Source organism: Lissotriton helveticus, chromosome 1_1 (assembly GCF_964261635.1).
Source record: "Lissotriton helveticus chromosome 1_1, aLisHel1.1, whole genome shotgun sequence".
NCBI lineage: Eukaryota > Metazoa > Chordata > Amphibia > Caudata > Salamandridae > Lissotriton > Lissotriton helveticus.
This window is the reverse complement of record NC_136057.1, coordinates 1,894,094,730-1,894,100,654: the sequence shown is the minus strand read 5'-3', so window position 1 is coordinate 1,894,100,654 and position 5,925 is coordinate 1,894,094,730.

Here is a 5,925-nt window from a genome sequence, read left to right as displayed (position 1 = left end):
TTAGTTTGCAATTGCAGCGTGCAAGCTGCAAAAAACTTTCCATAGCCAGAGGTTTTACTTTTGACCTTATATTGGTTTAGGTAGCAGTCACTCTTTGTTTGTTTCATCATTGGGTGCATTTTCATGTCTCTTTCTCTTTAACCCGTGATGTACGTTTTTACGTGCACAGGATAGCGATTGCCAAAACCAGCAAACCAGATACTAAAATGTAGCTCAAAGTTGGATATGGCAGCACCTTCAAGTGGTCATTTTTTGGTGGAACATGTATCATCTGGCTAGAGACATAACCGGAATCTGCTATTGGACTTTGGTAATTTCCTGCTTACCTTGTCTTCAACAAAACATGACGCCTCCTAGGATGTCCAATTAGTAATCTCTTCTTCCGTGTCAGCCTCTGATTTCCCTCCCAGAGTTCAGCCTCTAATCTCCCTCCACTGGCAGCATCAGGTTTCCAATCTACCTAACAATGTACACAGCCTGAGTTCATTCTTGTACCCACCCACTTGATCTCCCTCCTGGTGTCCACCCTCTGGTCTCTCTCCTGCTGTTTTTTTAAAACAGATTTTTATTGAATTAAAGTATAACAGCACTTTCATTTGTAGAATAGGAGATTACGGGCAGCATAGTCAAATATATATAACATCATGATAGCAATCCAAGACATATATGCATATATGAAAAAGGTGTAATTCCATGATTTTTGTGTATGCCATAATAAAAGAAAGGAGCATATAAAAGTACATGAACAACAAGCATTTACAATGCGATAGGTCTCGCATTAATTAAGTTGGAACTATTGGTATTGCCGGCTGGTGGTGTGTGTGCCTGGTGGAAGCGTGCACTGACGGCTGGTGGTGTGTGTGCCTGATGAAAGTGTGCACTGACGGCTGGTGGTTTGTGCCTGGTGAAAGTGTGCACTGATGACTGGTGGTGTGTGTGTGCCTGGTGAAAGCATGCAGTGACGCCTCGTGGTGCGTGTGTGCTTGGTGAAAGCATGCACTGACGGCTGGTGGTGTGTGTGTGCCTGGTGAAAGCGTGCAGTGACGCCTGGTGGTGTGTGTGTGCTTGGTGAAAGCATGCACTGACGGCTGGTGGTGTGTGTGTGCCTGGTGAAAGTGGGCAGTGACGTCTGGTGGTGTGTGCTTGGTGGAAGCATGCACTGATGGCTGGTGGTGTTTGCACCCGGTGAAAGCGTGTACTCACGGCTGGTGGTGTTTGTGTCTGGTGAAAGCGTGCACTGACGGCTGGTGGTGTTTGTGCTTGGTGAAAGTGTGCACTGACGGTGTGTTGTGTGTGTGTGGTTGTATGTGGAGCACTGCGTGTAACTGCATGTTAGGCATATGCTTAAAGAGGTCTTCTTCTGTCCTCCGTTGCCCCCTTTCTCCCACCTTGGCTCGGCTTCCACATCATTAAGGGTGATTATCATCAGCTGCCCTGGCAGGGGAATGGAAGGGTGTGGCAGGTTTTAGGAACAGGCAGTGGTGGACTCTTCAGCTAGGGAGATCTAGCAATATATACAAGAACAAACTTCAATAAAAATATATCACCAGTTGAAGTCGACAGAGTGAGGGGGCGAAAACAGAAGAGGCGCTGTCAGCCTATCAGCCTGGCCACCGACGTGTACTAATGTATTATTCTGTGGGTGAACGCTCTTAATGTGCTGCTTCGACAACAACATTCTGGGTGTCTGGCACAGTGCGCAATTAAGGTTTCTCCCACACTCTAATCATGCTGAAAGGTTGGAATTACCGGGAACAGGGTGAAACAGCCGTAAAAAAAAAATCAATGCTGTACATGTTTTTAAATATAGTAACTTATTACTAAGGTGAATATATTGTATGGCTCTCAAAAACGACTCGCCTGTGCCAACTGAGTACTGCACGCACTGAAAAGTAAGACCTGAGCGAGGAAGTTCTGCGTGTCTCCTGCATACACATTACATGTCATGCATTTAAAGCTGTTACAGCGCCGAATTTGGCGCTCATTTCACACAGCGACGCGTGAACCAGGCGCCACCCCCCCAGGCCCGGACTGGCCGATGCAGGCACCGGGCAATCCCCCGGTCGGCCGCATGGGTGGGGGCCGGTTTTGGGCCCCAAGGGGCCGTTTCTGTTACAGGTCCGTTTTTTGCAGCATAGCTGCAAAAACGGCCCTGTAACAAAATCGGCCGAAAACCGGCCCTGGCAAAGAGTGTGGTCACACCCCCAGGGTAGAGGGGGGCCGGCTGAGCACTTTGCCAGGGCCGATTTCGGGTCCCAGTCCGGCCCTGCACCCCCCCCCCCCCCCAAAAAAAAAACACACAGGCAGTGGACCTACCAAGAGTCCAAGGGAAAGAAAAGTTCATTTGGTGAAGTGCCCTTCGCCCCCACATGTCTGCCAAAGGACACAGGCCGGCGTTTGGGAACAGCCTAGAGGGAGACAGCGCAGCAGGAAGAGAGACAGCTGCAAGCTGCGCTTGACCAATGACTGCATTCGACCGCGGGATGTTTCAACACGAGAGAGTGAAAGAAAGGACAAATCTAGACAGGGATTGACCAAAGAGGAACAAGCGCACCTCCTGATCCGAGAGAAGTGGGACTTACGTACGGGCACACAAGGCTCTTAAAGGTAGGATCTGGTTGTTCACCCAGACGGGCCTCACCCAGGAGACACTAAAAGCATGCACGGGCGGGCCCCAAAAGTCATTCACTGCAGAGGCGTAGCTAGAGCTTGTGGTGCCCGGGGCTATCCCTCAGATTGCCGCCCATGGCATCCGCAGCCCTGTGATTGTGAGCTTATGTCTCGGAGTCGAATTTTGAATTCCACCTCACTGTCATATTTCAGGCCTAAATATTTCTCACGTGTATCATTGGAATGCTAGTTTTTCGTTGGTCTATTAACTAGTGCAAGTAAGTGTTTACTATCTGAACTCGCAGTTGTAGAGGGCTGCGCACAGCACCCTGAGTATTTGCAATTTTCTGTTGAGTGTTTCTTTTATTTTGATTATTTAGCTTTCCATCAACAAATCATACAGAGAACTAATATTGCAGCATAGTTACAGTTGACACAGGCAGTTTCATTTAGGTAGGTGTGGTGGGTGCAGAGTGTAGACAGGGGAGCCAAATGTGTACTCTCAACTTCATGAGGAAAAGAAGAACACAAACCCTTCCTCCGTCGTACACGTTACTACTACACAATGTGCATGTGTGCGGCTGAGGGGGAGGGGGGAATTTTCAGACCCAAGTCTGATGCAAGGCCTGTTCAAAGGGACTACCGTCAGGTGCAGTCAGATCCGACAAGTGTTCACTATTGGGTGAAACTTGTGAGTCCAATGCTTCCCCTTGCTCATGATCCGCACTTGTATCAGTGTCTCCCAATGTTATTGAGTCATAATGTACACTGTTATGTTAACATTGTTTACCAAGAGTTCCAGGCACGACAATGGCGAATAATTCAACCATGTGAATCTCTGAAAGATCTAGTATTAGAGAAGACATGTTTAATATTTTTACATTTCAACCATATATAATCTCCAATTGCAAGCCCACCAATTTAAAATCCATATAACATTTACTAACTCTGCATCAAGTTCTGTTCTTATAAATATCTCAATTCATCCTAAACAGGCAAATAAGCAACTATATTCTCTGTCTGATACAGGATGTGCGTCACACTTCTTGCCAATTCATTTTACTAGAAACATTAGCCAGGATTTCATTACTGCTCTATTACACAGTTCATTTACGATTATTCTCTGTCAATCTGAGAAAATCTAGCAACAGAGGCATATGTTTGATAAAGAAAACTTCAAATTAACAACATTACACAGCTCTTCCCAGTTTGCTTCTCTTCTGTGTTCTATCTGGTGTCTATATCCTATTTAGAATCAATAAATCAATCAAGAGTATTTGTAAAGCGCGCTACTCACCCGCTAGGGTCTCAAGGCGCTGGGGAGGGGCTGCTACTGCTCAAAAAGCCAGGTCTTGAGTTGCTTCCTGAAGGAGAGATGGTCCTGGGTGAGTCGTAGGTGGGTGGGGAGGGTGTTCCAGGTCTTGGCCGCCAGGTAGGTGAAGGATCTTCCTCCGGTGGTGGTTCTACGGATCCGTGGGACAGTGGCGAGGGGAGGCTGGCGGAGCGGAGCTGGCGGGTTGGCGTGTAGAACGTGAGGCGGTGTTGAGGTATTCGGGGCCCAAGTCGTGGAGAGCCTTGTGTGCGGGGGTGAGGAGTCTGAACGTGATCCTCTTGCTGACGGAGAGCCAGTGCAGGTCCCTCAGGTGGGCGGAGATGTGGCTGTGTCGGGGGATGTCCAAGACGAGTCGTGCTGAGGCGTTCTGGATGTGCTGGAGTCTTTTCTGTAGTTTGACGGTGGTCCCAGCGTAGAGGGCGTTCCCGTAGTCCAGACGGCTGGTGACGAGGGCCTGGGTGACCGTTTTCCTGGTTCCAGTGGGGATCCAGCGGAAGATCTTACGGAGCATTCGGAGTGTGTTGAAGCAGGAGGAGGTACCGGCGTTAACTTGCCTGGCCATCGTGAGGGAGGAGTCAAGGATGAAGCCCAGGTTGCGTGCGTGGTCCGTGGGCTTGGGTGGGGTGCCCAGAGCAGGGGGCCACCAGGAGTCGTCCCAGGCGGAGATGGATGGGCAGAGGATGAGGACTTCCGTCTTGTCTGAGTTCAGTTTCAGGCGGCTGAGCTTCATCCAGTCTGCGATGTCTTTCATTCCATCCTGGAAGCTGGCTCTGGCGGAGGTGGGGTCGTTGGTGAGGGAGAGGATCAGTTGGGTATCGTCGGCGTAGGAGATGATGTTGAGGTTGTGCTTGCGTGCGATGGCTGCGAGGGGGCTCATGTAGACGTTAAAGAGGGTGGGGCTGAGCGAGGAGCCTTGGGGTACGCCGTAGATGATCTTGGTGGCTTCTGCGAGGAAGGGCGGGAGACGGACTCTTTGGGTTCTGTCAGAGAGGAAGGAGGTGATCCATTCCAGGGCCTTTCCTTGGATCCCGGCGTGGCGGAGGCGGGTTGTCAGGGTGCGGTGGCAGACCGTGTCAAACGCAGCCGAAAGGTCGAGCAGGATGAGGGCGGCGGTTTCTCCGTTGTCCAGCAGGGTCCGGATGTCGTCGGTGGCCGCGATGAGGGCGGTCTCGGTGCTGTGGTTCGCTCGGAATCCGGACTGCGATGGGTCGAGGGAGCCGTTCGTCTCCAGGAAGGCTGTCAGCTGTTTGTTGACGGTTTTCTCGATGACTTTTGCAGGGAAGGGGAGGAGCGTGATGGGGTGGAAGTTCTTGAGGTCTGAGGGGTATGCGGTGGGTTTCTTCAGGAGGGCGCTGATCTCTGCGTGTTTCCAGCTCTCCGGGAAGGTGGCGGATATGAAGGAGTTGTTGATGATGTCCCGAAGTTTGGGTGCGATGATGGAGTCGGCTTTGTTGAAGATGTGGTGTGGGCAGGGATCGGCTGGGGAGCCCGAGTGGATGGTGTTCATCGTGTGGGTGGTATCTTCCGTGCTGACCTGAGTCCAGGCGCACAGGGTGGTGGTGGGGGGAAGAAACTTATTTCATATTGAATAGCCTTGATCAGCGTTGTTTTTTTAAGGTCAGAAATCATTTCCAGAGGTAGAATTCCACTTTTTCTGAATTGGCTAAGAAAATAGGAATTTGATTTTCACTTGTGTAGCGCACTAGAGGCAGTATTTTTTGTGAGAGCACCTTTAAAAGAAATAAAAAGTCTCTAGTATATGAAATTTTTAAAAACTGAAAAATACCACACCAAACATAACTTTCCTTAGCTAAGTGACATTGGGCATGAGAGGGCTAAGGAAAAGTATTGGTTATTGTAATTTGTAAATATTGATAGCTCTCAGGGCTTTAAGTGGGCCGGGTCTCACCGATGCTGAGCACCGGCAGTTTTTTAAAGGGGGCCTCGAAACGGGTCTCTATCTGGCTCTGGTTTGTGCCCTG